Raw genomic sequence first — 16326 nt, 5'->3', positions numbered from 1 at the left:
ATGGGTCTGTTCAAGCTTTCTATTTCCTCCTGATTGAGTTTTGGAAGAGTGTGGGTGTTCAGGAATTTGTCCATTTCTTCCAGGTTGTCCAATTTGTTGGCATATAATTTTTCATAGTATTCCCTGATAATTGTTTGTATCTCTGAGGGATTGGTTGTAATAATTCCATTTTCATTCATGATTTTATCTATTTGGGTCATCTCCCTTTTCTTTTTGAGAAGCCTGGCTAGAGGTTTGTCAATTTCGTTTATTTTTTCAAAAAACCAACTCTTGGTTTCGTTGATCTGCTCTACAGTTTTTTTAGATTCTATATTGTTTATTTCTGCTCTGATCTTTATTATTTCTCTTCTTCTTCTGGGTTTAGGCTGCCTTTGCTGTTCTGCTTCTATTTCCTTTAGGTGTGCTGTTAGATTTTGTATTTGGGATTTTTCTTGTTTCTTGAGATAAGCCTGGATTGCAATGTATTTTCCTCTCAGGACTGCCTTCGCTGCGTCCCAAAGCGTTTGGATTGTTGTATTTTCATTTTCGTTTGTTTCCATCTATTTTTTAATTTCTTCTCTAATTGCCTGGTTGACCCACTCATTCGTTAGTAGGGTGTTCTTTAACCTCCATGCTTTGGGAGGTTTTCCAGACTTTTTTCTGTGGTTGATTTCAAGCTTCATAGCATTGTGGTCTGAAAGTATGCATGGTATGATTTCAATTCTTGTAAACTTATGAAGGGCTGTTTTGTGACCCAGTATATGATCTATCTTGGAGAATGTTCCATGTGCACTCGAGAAGAAAGTATATTCTGTTGCTTTGGGATGCAGAGTTCTAAATATATCTGTCAAGTCCATCTGATCCAATGTCTCATTCAGGGCCCTTGTTTCTTTATTGACCGTGTGTCTAGATGATCTATCCATTTCTGTAAGTGGGGTGTTAAAGTCCCCTGCAATTACCACATTCTTATCAATAAGGTTGCTTGTGTTTATGAGTAGTTGTTTTATATATTTGGGCGCTCCGGTATTCGGCGCATAGACATTTATAATTGTTAGCTCTTCCTGATGGATAGACCCTGTCACTATTATATAATGTCCTTCTTCATCTCTTGTTACAGCCTTTAATTTAAAGTCTAGTTTGTCTGATATAAGTATGGCTACTCCAGCTCTCTTTTGGCTTCCAGTAGCATGATAAATAGTTCTCCATCCCCTCACTCTCAATCTAAAGGTGTCCTCAGGTCTAAAATGAGTCTCTTGTAGACAGCAAATAGATGGGTCTTGTTTTTTTTATCCATTCTGATACCCTATGTCTTTTGGTTGGCGCATTTAATCCATTTACATTCAGTGTTATTCTAGAAAGATATGGGTTTAGAGTCATTGTGATGTCTGTATGTTTTATGCTTGTAGTGATGTCTCTGGTACTTTGTCTCACAGGGTCCCCCTTAGGATCTCTTGTAGGGCTGGTTTAGTGGTGACAAATTCCTTCAGTTTTTGTTTGTTTGGGAAGACCTTTATCTCTCCTTCTATTCTAAATGACAGGCTTGCTGGGTAAAGGATTCTCGGCTGCATATTCTTTCTGTCTAGCAAACTGAAAATCTCGTGCCAACTCTTTCTGGCCTGCCAAGTTTCAAAAGAGAGATCAGTCACGAGTCTTATAGGTCTCCCTTTATATGTGAGGGCACGTTTACCCCTTGCTGCTTTCAGAATTTTCTCTTTATCCTTGTATTTTGCCAGTTTCACTATGATATGTCGTGCAGAAGATCGATTCAAGTTACGTCTGAAGGGAGTTCTTTGTGCCTCTTGGATTTCAATGCCTTTTTCCTTCCCCACTTCAGGGAATTTCTCAGCTATTATTTCTTCAAGTACCCCTTCAGCACCTTTCCCTCTCTCTTCCTCCTCTGGGACACCAATGATGCGTATATTATTTCTTTTTAGTGTATCACTTAGTTCTCTAATTTTCCCCTCATACTCCTGGATTTTTTTCTCTCTCTTTTTCTCAGCTTCCTCTTTTTCCATCACTTTATCTTCTAGTTCACCTATTCTCTCCTCTGCCTCTTCAATCCGAGCTGTGGTGGTTTCCATTTTGTTATGCATTTCATTTAAAGCGTTTTTCAGCTCCTCGTGACTGTTCCTTAGTCCCTTGATCTCTGTAGCAAGAGATTCTCTGCTGTCAGCTATACTGTTTTCAAGCCCAGCGATTAATTTTATGACTATTATTCTAAATTCACTTTCTGTTATATTATTTAAATCCTTTTTGATCAGCTCATTAGCTGTTGTTATTTCCTGGAGATTCTTCTGAGGGGAATTCTTCCGCATGGTCATTTTGGATAGTCCCTGGCATGGTGAGGACCTGCAGGGCACTTCCCCTGTGCTGTGGTGTATAACTGGAGTTGGTGGGCGGAGCCGCAGTCAGACCTGATGTCTGCCCCCAGCCCACCGCTGGGGCCACAGTCAGACTGGTGCGTGCCTTCTCTTCCCCTCTCCTAGGGGTGGGATTCACTGTGGGGTGGGGTGGCCTGTCTGGGCTACTTGCACACTGCCAGGCTTGTGATGCTGGGGATCTGGCGTCTTAGCTGGGGTGGGTAGGCAAGGTGCACAGGGGCAGGAGGGGCAGGCTTAGCTTGCTTCTCCTTAGGTGATCCACTTCAGGAGGGGCCCTGTGGCAGCAGGAGGGAGTCAGATCTGCTGCCGGAGGTTTGGCTCCGCAGAAGCGCAGAGTTGGGTGTTTGCGCGGAGTGAGCAAGTTCCCTGGCAGGAACTGGTTCTCTTTGTGATTTTGGCTGGGGGATGGGCGGGGAAGATGGCGCTGGTGAGCGCCTTTGTTCCCCACCAAACTGAGCTCTGTCGTCCGGGGGCTCAGCAGCTTTCCTTCCCTTTGTCCTCCAGCCTTCCCGCTTTCTGAGCAGAGCTGTTAACTTATGACCTCCCAGCCGCTAAGTCGCGCTTGCTGTCGGAACACAGTCCGTCAGGCCCCTCCGCTTTTTGCAAGCCAGACTTGGGGGCTCTGCTTGGCCGGCGAGCCGCCCCTCCGCCCCGGCTCCCTCCCGCCAGTCCGTGGAGCACGCACCGCCTCGCCGCCCTTCCTACCCTCTTCCGTGGGCCTCTCGTCTGCGCTTGGCTCCGGCGACTCCGTTCTGCTAATCCTCTGGTGGTTTTCTGGGTTATTTAGGCAGGTGTAGGTGGAATCTAAGTGATCAGCAGGACGCGCGGTGAGCCCAGCGTCCTCCTACGCCGCCATCTTCTCCCTCGCAACTCTGCTTCAGTCTTAAAGGATAAGGCAGGAAAGGTATAACCCTGCAGGAGCAAAGGTATAAAAGCAAGAGTGAGCATGACTTATCTACGGAATTTTAAGTAATTTGGTATAGGTAAAACTTAGGATACATATGAGAAGTTGGAAATCGGTATAAAAGATAAAGTTGTACACACAATTAGGGATGGAATTATATTTATAATGTAATTTATAATAAATATATATTATATTTTTTATTTATATTGGGGTGTATTACATGGAGGTGGGTTAAACTATGGTAACAAATATGCCTCAAAATGTAATAGCTCAAACCCAACAAAAGTTTATTTCTAACTCTAATAACAGTCCAGTGTGGATGTTACAGATCCACTAGGAGTTCTTTTTTACACAGTGCTTCAGGGACCTGATTCCTTTTGTGTTAAGGCTCTCAACTGTGTGTCAAGATTGAGGTTCTATGTCCAGCTAGTAGCTTTCCCTTTAAGGTCTGAATTGCCAAGTAGCACACTTTACTTTTGCCTTTGTTGAGAACTAGTCATATGACCTCTTCTGGTTGCTGGGTTATGGAACTTATAATATCATAAGGGAGGCCTTCATGGATATAATTCAATTATGGAAAGCATTTTGTACAGAGGAACTCTATCCATCTTGTAAGTCATACTAAAGAATCTGGGTTTTAGGTTCTCTGCTCCTCCCCATTCAGCAGACAGCTGCATCTTCTGATGCAGTGTCAGCCGTGTCACTGAGACACGATGGCGGAGGTGAGAAAAATGTGGATTTGGCTGTACTGGGCGCCTGGTCAACAGGGCTGCTTTTAAAAAAAAATTTTTTTTTTCAACGTTTATTTATTTTTGGGACAGAGAGAGACAGAGCATGAACAGGGGAGGGGCAGAAAGAGAGGAAGACACAGAATCAGAAACAGGCTCCAGGCTCTGAGCCATCAGCCCAGAGCCTGACGCGGGGCTCGAACTCACGGGCCGCGAGATCGTGACCTGGCTGAAGTCGGACGCTTAACCGACTGCGCCACCCAGGCGCCCCAACAGGGCTGCTTTTAACTCTGGCAAAGTAGATATTGTCACCATCAGTGATCCCTTCATCAACCCAATTACTTGGAATACATGTTCCAGTATGTTTCTACCCATGGTAAATTCCACAGCACAGTCAAGGCTGAGAATGGGAAACTTGTCATCAATGGAAAGTTCATCTCCATCTTCCAGGAATGAGATCCCACCAACATCAAATGAGATGATGCTGGTGCTGAGTATGTTGTGGAGTCCAGTGGGGTCTTTGTCACCATGGATAAAGCTTAGGCTCACTTGAAGGGTGGGCCAAGGGAGTCATCATCTTTGCCCCTTCTGCTGATGCCCTCATGTTTGTGATGGGAGTGAATGATGAGAAGTATGACAACTCCCTCAAGATTGTTAGCAATGCCTCCTGTACCACCAACTGCTTGGCCACTATGTCTAAGGTCATCCATGACAACTTCAGCATCATGGAGGGACTCATGACCACAGTCCATGCCATCACTGCCACCCAGAAGACAATGGATGACTCCTCGGGAAAGCAGTGGCATGATGACCAAGGGGCTGCCCAGAACATCATTCCTACTTCTGGTGCCATCAAGGCTGTAGGCAAGGTTATCCTGTCAATCATGGATCTGACCTGCCACCTAGAGAAAACTGCCAAATACGATGACATCAAGGTGGTGAAGTAGGCATTAGAGGGTCCCTCAAGGGCATTCTGGGCTCTACTGAGGACCAAGTTGTTTCCTTCAACTTTAACAGTGGCACTCATTCTTCCATCTTCAATGCTGGGGTTGGCATTGTTCTCAATGACCACTCTGTCAAGCTCATTTCCTGGTATGACAATGAATCTGGCTACAGCAATCAGGTGATGGGCTGTATGGTCCACACAGCCTCCAAGGAGTAAGAGCCCCCTGGATCACCAGCCAAGGCCAGAACAAGAGGAAAAGAGAGGCCCTCAGCTGTTGAGGAATTCTTGCCCCAACTCATCCACCAACACACTGAGAATCTCCTGACATCCACAGTTTCCAATCCAGACACCTGAGGAAGGAAAGGGGCTTGGGAAGTCCTACCTTGTCATGTCCCATTAATAAACTATATTGAACCTAGGCCAAAAAAAAAAAAAAAAAAAGAATCTGAGAAAAGAGGGCATGACTGGGAATTTTAAAGCAGAAATAACATGACTGAATTTTCATTTTTTTCAAGTTTTTAAATTTTCATTTTAAAATGTAATGCTGGTAGCAGTATAATGAAAGGACTCATGGGGCAATATGAGAAACAGATATAATATTAAGGAGGCTCTTTTGGTAATTCTGGAAAGTGGTCCTAAATTAAGTAGTGCTGGCAAGAGTGGAAAAGATGGGTCAGATTCCAGTGATATTTCAGAAATAGATTCATCATGAATCTTGACTGATTTCTTATGAGGAGAGAAGAGGAAGAAAATTCTAGGTATCTCATGATTTCTGGCTTGGGTGAATGATGAAATTTTGGTAACATTAAACAAGGAGGAATGGGTGGAGGAAAGCCTCAGTCTGAAACATACTGATTTTGAGACTTCTGTAGGATATCAAAATGGCAGTATCCAGTGAGTTATTGTATACATAAATTAAATTTTTCAGGAGAGAATCTGAGGCTTAAAATAGATTTTATAGTTATTACAGTAATGATAAGAGGTAGGTGAAATCACATATAAATGGAGTCATCCATAGTAATCATAGATTTATGCAATGACACAAGAATGTTGATTTTCAACTTCCACTTTATTTATTTATTTATTTATTTTTAATTTTTTTTTCAACGTTTATTTATTTTTGGGACAGAGAGAGACAGAGCATGAACGGGCGAGGGGCAGAGAGAGAGAGGGAGACACAGAATCAGAAACAGGCTCCAGGCTCTGAGCCATCAGCCCAGAGCCTGACGCGGGGCTCGAACTCACGGACCGCGAGATCGTGACCTGGCTGAAGTCGGACGCTTAACCGACTGCGCCACCCAGGCGCCCCTCAACTTCCACTTTAAAGGAAAAATGGGTTTAGGTAAAAAAAAAAGTTTAAATAATGCCAAGTTATGAAAGTAGTAGGTTGTCTATTTTATAAGTAGTTAATGGCAAAAAGAAAATAAAAAGTTCCTGCCAAGTATCAGAGATTCATATACTACAAGAAATTATCATAAAACAGAAAATCATTACAAGTAAGAGGGGTTTTCTGAACTTGAGAAGTCTTTCTGCAGGAGTACTGCCATTATTATATGTACATTCAATGAAGTACACATTTAATTAATAACCCTATGTTCTTGCAAGTATCCATCAAGTATGTTGATAAAACAAGAGGTGGCCAATTTTATCCTTCCTGGTAAATAACCAGCTCCCTTCTGGAAACTCTGAATCATTTATATTTATATTTTCTGTTCACTTAAGGGTAGTCCCAATGTAATTACTAGTGGATTAAAAATGATCATGTGACTCCTGGGTAAGAAATCTGAATCAAAGACCCCAATGAAACATCCTATTAGGTGATTGTTAAAAAATGCCAAATAAACACCTAAATGATAACCAGATGTTAGAAAAGGCTTGGAATTCCTCCTTTTTCTACTTTTTAAAAAGTTTATTAAAAAAAATTTTTTTTGAAAGAGAGAGAGAAAGAATCCCAAGCAGGCTCCATCCTGTCAGCACAGAGCCCCGATGCTGGGCTTAAACTCACAAACTGTGAGATCATGACCCTGAGCCAAAATCAAGAGTCTGACACTTAACTGACTGAGCCACCCAGGCACCCCCAGAAAATGCTTGAAATTTCTTTGGATGATTATTACTAAATTCAGGAAATGAGAATGTAAAATGTTTTTAAAATATGGCATCATCATGGAGTACTTCCCAAAATACTGATATTTCCTTTCAGTTAGGATCATTAGGGTAAATTTTGTAAATCATCACCATAATTTTAGTAAGGGTCACTTACAAATTGTACTTGAGTTAACTGTACTGAAAAACTCCAGAGTAATTTGACCTTTGCCCTGCCTAATCTTGGTGCTCAGGCTCAAATGCGATGTTTGGGCATGGACTCTCACATTTGATGTGTTATCTTTTCATCTTCTTCTGAGGTCTGATTTCTATTTTAACTTCTATATCACAAAGAGTTTTAAAGAAGCCTTTTGCTAAAATGCCTCAAGGTCTTCCCCTATTCTCTTTAAAAAAGAAGAGGGGTAAATAGTATTTCAAAGTAGATATCTGTAATCCAGACTGTAGAGCCTTTTAGCTACAGAATTTAAGTTTGGCTCCAAAATGTCATCTTTTACCTCTAAGTTAAAAGCTGATACGTTGAATAAGAGTTAAACTCTTACCTGCTTTTGATAAGATGAAATTATAGAACTAACCTGCTATTCTTTGGGATAATATAAAAGTGAAATACACTTGACATCAAAACTAGCCAATTGATTTAAATGATGTATAAATATCATAAACAATGATTAACTTTTAAGTCTTTAAAGGTGCCCTTCATTTTCAGGTTTTATATTTAATTAACCATGTAAAATAATGAAGAAACACCATGGATTACTTTAGTAGACATAGATAATCACTAAGCTGTCTAAATAGGTTTTTTTGGGAGGTGTAGGGGAGTGGCCAACTTCAAATTGGACTGAAGATACCTAAAAGGCAATCTCAAATACATTCACATTTGCAAGATCCTCTTTACCTAATTATTCCTTTTGATGTTCTCCAGCAATTTAACTGATCCCTTTTGTACAACATACTCGTTATGGATTACATAGCTTAAATTGACATCCAAATGCTATAAGGACTTCCAAGTCTGTGCTATTCAGACTTCCCACCTTTATAGCCAGTGTCTGGCTGGACATCACATTTAACTGAACTTCACTCAGGACCTGCTTCCCAAAGCCTGCTTCTTCCCCGGGCTCTAGGCTCTGGCCATCAACACTGGAATTATCCTGGATGACCTGCCCCTCCTGTCATTATAGTCACATGTGTCAGTTCTGCTTCTATGTAATGTCCTTGAATCTGTCCATTTGTCTCTTTCCCCAGTTCAGCTAAATTAGTTCCAGCACTCTTATCTGATGGCTTACTCTAATGCTTTCATGTTGCCCCCAGCCTTGTTTCTCCAACCAACCCTCAGCTTCCCTCACCAAATCTATTCACTGTGTAGCCAGAGTGACCTCTCCTCCACATCATTTCCCCACACTGCAGCCAGAGAAATATTTCTAAGGCATAGAAATAACCTTGGCACTTTTCTGATTAGAAGTTTTGAGAATTTCTTATTTCTCCTAGAATAAATTCCAAACTTATTAACACCACATATATGGTCCTTAATAATTGGGGCCCTTTATACCTCTATTCTATTATTTATTTAGTTCCTAAATGTACCATGCCCCTCTAATAGTCTGAGAGAGAGAGAAAATCCCAAGCAGGCTCCCAGCCGTCAGCCCAGAACCTGACGCGGTCTCAAACCCACGAACTGTGAGATCATGACCTGCCTGAGCCAAATCAAGAGTCCAAAAGCTTAACTGACTGGGTTACCCAGGTGCCCCAATAGAACCTGGAATTTTGCCTTAATAGGAGGGTCTGTCTGAATTGATTCAACTGATTTTTCAATTTCATGCATGACAGTTCAGTATAAAAGTTTTATCTTTAGCACATTCCTTTCTTTGTTTTCCTTTCGACCCTGAGCCTCCCCTTGGTTTCGGTGTCAGTTGGGTTACCCAGTTAACCACCAGCCCACTTTCATCAGAGAATCTGGTATATAGTGAATAAGATCCCTCTATTAAACTACTTGAGGTTAGGGGTGCCTGGGTGGCTCAGTTGATTAAGCATCAGACTCTTGATTTTGGCTCAGGTCATGATCTCCTGGTGAAGAATGAGGCTCTGCCTGGGGCCCAAGTCTGTGTAGCGCTCCTTGTGGGGCTCCATGCTGAGTATGGAGTCTGCTTAAGGTTCCCTCTTAAGCCCCTCCCCTATTCATGTGTGTGCTCTCACTCTCAAAAACAAAAAAATACCATCTGGGGTTTAAAAAAATGATAATAATTTAGGCTAAAATCATGCCAAATGACAGAATGATATATTTTTTGTTGTTTCTGCTTATAGTAATAGCTGAGCAGAAAGAGTAGATAAAAAGAAATGAGAAATGCCCCTCTTACTCTAAATTAGACTACCTACGTGAAAATTAGAGGTGGGAATTAAGAAATACGTAGATTTTCTTGTGTATTATAAATATGTGCCAACAAAAGTACATCTCTGATGTCACCTACAGTGAGAAATGTCTGAAATTAACTCCAATAGCCTCTTATTAATCCATTCCGTCTTTAATGTGCTTTCTTCCAATGATTTCGTTCTTTTTCTCAAATTTACTAGATGCTTTCTTACACTTGACTTTAGGATCAAGGCATCTTGGTGGGCTCACTATAGATATAGTCTTCTCCCTTTACATCTGGTTTAAAATATAAACCATATGTAACATCAATGATATTTACAAGGTGGTTATGTTTAGATTTGGTGATCAACGAGTATCTTAAAAAGCGGAGAAAAGAAAGTTGAGAGCTGGTAGGTCAGAGGAGGTCAATTTGAGGAAGCAATTATTATGACATCTGACATTATGGCTTATAATAAGCTTGGCCATCTGTTTCTTATAGAAGTTTTATTGTTTCTGTTGTTATTGCTGCTTCTGTCAGGAAAGAAGATCTGGAGAGTGTTTTAGAAAGCACATTTTTCATAATTCAAATGATAAGTCATCTTATGTAACTATTAACTTTAGTTATATCTTTACATTGATGTAGGCAAATTCTCTGGGTAATATTACATGTATTGCCTATATTCACATATTTGGAGACATCTAATTTTCCTTAGAGTCAATCCGTGAGCATTTTTGTTGTTCAATACTTTAAAAATCTATGCTGGTGATGGATGGGCCAATTTTGCTAATGTGGGAACTAAGCAGGGAGAAACTGAGTTTCCCAAACACAGAGTCAATGTGAAGCTTCAGAGTCAGAGGATGTAGAAGATTAAAGAAATTAAGCTTTGCCAAACTAAGTTTCCTCAACTGAAGTAGCTGAATTCCTGAATTGAAGCCAGTCACTCTGAGCTCTGTGTTTTATTTACAGTGCAGCACGTTCACAATGATGTATATTACTCATGCGTATGCTCGGAGACATGTGACTGTGAAAGAAAAAAAGGAGTAGAATTCAATGGGCCAATTTTGTTGTTTAGCTTTGGTCAAAGTCTTGGCTGACATTGTTGAGATCGTTTTGCCTTGTGGATAGTTTAGTGTGTGGTGTAATGTGTCCCCCTTTCCAGGTAATTAAGAATTAAGGTTTATCTGTGCTTCTGATGAACGAAAATTCTGATGAAATAAAATTCAGTTCTTAAGTCACAGAAAAATGTATGGGTCACTTGGTAGACCAAATAAGGTCCTGAATGAAAGTCAGTAAAGATTTTTTTCTTACCCTGATTTTCTATCAGAATTGAATTACATCCTGTGTTAAGGCAGGATACCTACATAATGGTAGGTAAACCGATGAACATTTCTAAGCCTCACTTTTCTCTTCTGTAGAAAGAGGGGTAATGATACTTGGTCTATAGTATTGTCAGGAGAATAAAATGAGAATATATGTGAAGAGGTTAGCACAAGAATGGGAATAAAAGTTTTCAATAAATGGAGCTAGAACAATGTCAGAACAATGAAGTCTTTGAAGATTTTATTTTCAGCAAATAGACCCATCCTATGCCTCCTTGTGGCTATTGATTTGTGTGCTTAGAGCATCCTGTAACATCTCAATCAGCTTCCATGAAAGAGACTGCCTCACCTATTTCTAGCTGCTTGCAGTGTTGTTACCATTTTGAAGGATATGGCAAGGCCAAAAGTTAACACTTCCCTAACTTCTGAGTCAAAACAAACAAACAAACAAATAAACAAACAAAAAACAACCCTACCATTATTCTTCTGAAGTCATTTTTTTCCAAGAATACCTAAGCACTGAAAGAAAAAGTGCTCTTTTCTCTCCTTTCATGTTCTTAACACCTGTTTATTTGGCATTTGTTACATGCTGGTCCCAGGCAAATAAAAATGAATCTGAGATCATCTCTGCTCTGCAAAAGAATATACTGCATTGTTCACTGATATATATTTGGGAAATTACTGTAAATATATACATTTATTTCGGCAAACATCGAGGAGAACATTTTGGGGAAAGATAATCAAAGGCATGATGTTTTTCTGATAAGCCAGATGATAGGGAGGATTCCATTAAAATCCAGGAAAATTATGAGAGAGTGTGAGCAGGGGAGGATTAGAGAGAGAGGGAGACACAGAAACCAAAGAAGGGTCCAGGCTCTCAGCTGTCAGCACAGAGCCTGATGCAGGGGCTCAGACCCACGAACCACAAGATCATGACCTGAGCTGAAGTCAGGCACTTAACTGACTGAGCCACCCAGGTGTCCCGCCCATTAAGCATTTATAAAACCATTGGTCAGTACTAGGCACTATGGCAAGTGACTGAGTTAGAAAATGCAGTTTTGCCCTTCAGAAGCTCATGGTTTAATTACAGAAGAGAGAGATATGTAAGCAAATAATTACAATTAGTGGATTTATAACATTACAATATTAATAATATGTTATATATGATTCTAAACTAAACTAATCTAGTCTAGTTACTCAGGGAGTCTCTGATTCTACCTTAGGTCTACAATCATGTGTTTCTCTGTGTGTGTGTCTATATGTGTGTCTAGATGGGGAATCTAGAAAGTCTTCATAAATAAGACATTTGAGTTAAGTCTTGGGGAAGGGTAAGACTTCAGCAAGCTGCCTGGGGGGTTGGGGACACAGGAGCATTATAGGTGAAGAAGGAAGGAAACTAAATTTCCTTAGAAAACTGCAAAGGAGGTGTCTGTTTTTCCAAAGAAGACATCCAGATGGCCAACAGACGCATGAAAAGATATTCAACATCACTTATGACCAGGGAAATACAAATCAAAACTATAATAAGATATCACCTCATACCAGTCAGAATGGCTAAAATAAACAACAAAGGAAACAACAGGTGTTGGCAAAGATGCAGAAATATTGGGAGCCCTCTTACACTTTTGGTGGGAATGCAAACTGGTGTAGCCACTCTGGAAAACAGTATAGAGGTTCCTCAAAAAGTTAAAAAAAATAGAACTCCAGCAATCGCACTACTAGGTATTTACCCAAAGGATACAAAGATACTAATTTGAAGGTATACATGCACCCTGATGTTTACAGCAGTGGTATCAATAGCCAAATTAAGGAAAGAGCCCAAATGTCCTTCAACTGATGAAAGGATAAAGAAGATGATATAGATACAGATATATAGATACATATAGATGGTATAGATATAGATAGATATATAGATACATATCCATTATATATCTATATATAATATAGATATCCATATATATATAATGAAATATTACTTAGCCATAAAAAATAATGAAATCTTGTCATTTGCAATGACATGGATAGAGCTAGAGTGTACTATGTTAAGCAAGATAAGTTGGCCAGAGAAAGGCAAATACCATATGATTTCACTCATGTGGAACTTAAGAAACAAAACAAATGAATACAGAGGTGAGAAAAGAGAGGAAAACCAAGAAACAGACTCTTAACTATAGGAAGCAAACCGATGGTTACCAGAGGGGAGGTGGGCAGGGAATGGGGGAAATAGGTGATGGGGATTAAGGGGCGCACTTCTTGTGATGAGTACCAGGGGTTATATGCAAATAATGAATCACTAAATTCTATTCCTGAAACTATTAAACTAAATGGAATTTAAATAAAAACCTGAAAAAATAAAAGAAAGTGAGTGTCTGAAGTATAGTGTGTGGAGATGGGGAAGGAGATCTGGGAGTGTGAATTGTGATTTAGACATGAAAGAGAAGCGAATACTCTGGGAAAGACCAGATAATGAAAGGCTTTGTCCGAAGCAACAGGGAGTCCCTGAGGTAGCTACAGTTGCTTGCTGGCTAGAGGCTGCCATGGGGGTCTGGGTCAATGTGTTGTACATAGTCTGGTTCAGTGCTGCCGGAGATTTGCCACCCCGTATCCCACTCCCAGCCAGCTATTTTGTGAATTTATGCCCTCAATTTCAGAAGCCTTGAAACCAAAGTCCATTGGTATTTCTTGAAATACTGTGGGAACATAAAATAACACTTTTATTTGGTTTGGAACCATTAGCTTCATCTTTGGATATAAACATAATTTAGGTCTGAAAATCAGAGACATTAAAATAGGACTATATAGGTGGGAGCATATTTCAAACTGATAAGAGATTTCTATTTTTTGAGTAATAGTTCAAGACTGGTTTCCTCTACCTTGAGTTGCTGTGAACAGTTAGCTTCCTTTGTTCTTGGAACATTAGCATGTTTGTCCATATTTCATTTACTCATTCACTAATCTACCCCACTGGTAGTAGAAGTTGAACAAGGGGGCACCTGGGTTGCTCAGTCGGTTAAGCGTCCGACTTCAGCTCAGGTCACAGTGAGTTCGAGCCCCATGTCGGCCTCTGTGCTGATAGCTCAGAGCCTGGAGCCTGCTTCGGATTCTGTGTCTCCCTCTCTCTCTGCCCCTCCCCCGTTCATGCTTTGTCTCTCTCTGTCTCAAAAATAAATAAATTTTAAAAAACATTTAAAAAAAAGAAGTTGAATAAGAACCCTTCCTGGGTGGCTAGTTGGTTAAGCATCTGACTCTTGATCTCGGGTCAGGTCATGATCTCACAGTTCATGAGTTTGAGCCCCGCATCAAGCTCTGTGCTGACAGTGTGGAGCCTGCTTAGGATTCTCTCTCTCTGCCCCTCCCCTGTGTGTTCTATCTCTCTTTCTCTCTCTGTCTCTCTTTCTCTGTCTCTGTCTCTCTCAAAATAAATACATAAACTTAAAAAAAAGAGCCCTTCTGGGAATTTGGTAAAGAATTACCTTTCCACCTGTTTTCCAGTTCACCACTCCAACATAAACACTGTTTAGAAAAACACTGTTTAGGGTGAAAGCAATGTCATTTCATACAGAGTGATGTGTGTCACAAAGTATTTGATTAACCAGGGTAGCCAAAGACAAAGTTAATTATTTGGTCAATATTTTACTAGGTCTTTCAGTTATTACCCATTTTATTTTTAATTACTATTTTCTATTCTCTCCATCTACACATCTGATGTTTTACCTGATGTACTTAAATTATAAGGTCAAATGAAAAGGCTATAAGAAAGATTAAATCATATTTTATCAGAAATCTGTACCTGGCATCATTCTTGGAAGGCATGTTTACAATTAAAAAAAAAAAAAGACAACTTTAGGGAGAAGAATTGCTTTTGATTTAACTTCACTAAGTTTCTGTCAAGTTACTTTTTATAAAACCACATCAAGATGTGACAACAGGATGATAGATAAGAACTACTCAGTTTTTACATTTTGAAGGTATGAGAGGCCTCTGAAAATAGATTTCATATGAAAACTACAGACTCAAAGCACAACTATGTCTATTAGTCTTTATTGTTACTTCATTTCATAACTTTGGATTAGTCATTAAAAATGCCAAAGGAGTTATAGGTTTTCTGGAACACAACAGAGTATTATATACAAGGGCAGTTTACAAAGCTCTAGTTTATAGCTATCTTGAGGAATGGAGCTGCCCAAAAACTCTGTTCTGGGGACTTCCTCAGTTCAAAGCAACTAGCAGGAGTTTTGCTTAAATCAAACCTTAGAACTGGACTCCCTGGTTCCCAGATTGTTACGATGTGTGTTTAAAAAAAAACAAAAAGGGGGGGAGGGAGAGGAAGATGGCGGCGTAGGAGGACGCTGGGCTCACCGCGCGTCCTGCTGATCACTTAGATTCCACCTACACCTGCCTAAATAACCCAGAAAACCGCCAGAGGATTAGCAGAACGGAGTCGCCGGAGCCAAGCGCAGACGAGAGGCCCACGGAAGAGGGTAGGAAGGGCGGCGAGGCGGTGCGCGCTCCACGGACTGGCGGGAGGGAGCCGGGGCGGAGGGGCGGCTCGCCGGCCAAGCAGAGCCCCCAAGTCTGGCTTGCAAAAAGCGGAGGGGCCTGACAGACTGTGTTCCCACAGCAAGCGTGACTTAGCGGCTGGGAGGTCATAAGTTAACAGCTCTGCTCAGAAAGCGGGAAGGCTGGAGGACAAAGGGAAGGAAAGCTGCTGAGCCCCCGGATGACAGAGCTCAGTTTATGGGGAACAAAGGCGCTCGCCAGCGCCATCTTCCCCGCCCATCCCCCAGCCAAAATCCCAAAGAGAACCAGTTCCTGCCAGGGAACTTGCTCCTCCGCGCAAACACCCAACTCTGCGCTTCTGTGGAGCCAAACCTCCGGCAGCAGATCTGACTCCCTGCTGCTGCCACAGGGCCCCTCCTGAAGTGGATCACCTAAGGAGAAGCAAGCTAAGCCTGCCCCTCCTGCCCCTGTGCACCTTGCCTACCCACCCCAGCTAAGACGCCAGATCCCCAGCATCACAAGCCTGGCAGTGTGCAAGTAGCCCAGACAGGCCACCCCACCCCACAGTGAATCCCGCCCCTAGGAGAGGGGAAGAGAAGGCACGCACCAGTCTGACTGTGGCCCCAGCGGTGGGCTGGGGGCAGACATCAGGTCTGACTGCGGCTTTGCCCACCAACTCCAGTTATACACCACAGCACAGGGGAAGTGCCCTGCAGGTCCTCACCATGCCAGGGACTATCCAAAATGACCAAGTGGAAGAATTCCCCTCAGAAGAATCTCCAGGAAATAACAACAGCTAATGAGCTGATCAAAAAGGATTTAAATAATATAACAGAAAGTGAATTTAGAATAATAGTCATAAAATTAATCGCTGGGCTTGAAAACAGTATAGCTGACAGCAGAGAATCTCTTGCTACAGATATCAAGGGACTAAGGAACAGTCACGAGGAGCTGAAAAACGCTTTAAATGAAATGCATAACAAAATGGAAACCACCACAGCTCGGATTGAAGAGGCAGAGGAGAGAATAGGTGAACTAGAAGATAAAGTTATGGAAAAAGAGGAAGCTGAGAAAAAGAGAGATAAAAAAATCCAGGAGTATGAGGGGAAAATTAGAGAACTAAG

At 41.3% G+C, this 16326-nt stretch overlaps 1 protein-coding gene and 1 pseudogene across 6 annotated transcripts in view; both read left to right on the top strand.

The window, feature by feature from the left end:
* Positions 1-16326, top strand: part of PTGER3 (prostaglandin E receptor 3) — a 201234-nt gene that overhangs the window by 114932 nt on the left and 69976 nt on the right. The gene's annotated exons all lie outside the window — the stretch shown is intronic.
* LOC121027527 (glyceraldehyde-3-phosphate dehydrogenase-like) lies at positions 4270-5416 on the top strand (annotated as a pseudogene).

This window comes from Herpailurus yagouaroundi, unplaced genomic scaffold, assembly GCF_014898765.1.
Source record: "Herpailurus yagouaroundi ecotype Mexico unplaced genomic scaffold, PumYag 77, whole genome shotgun sequence".
Lineage (NCBI taxonomy): Eukaryota > Metazoa > Chordata > Mammalia > Carnivora > Felidae > Herpailurus > Herpailurus yagouaroundi.
This window is presented reverse-complemented; position numbering and strand designations above follow the sequence as displayed.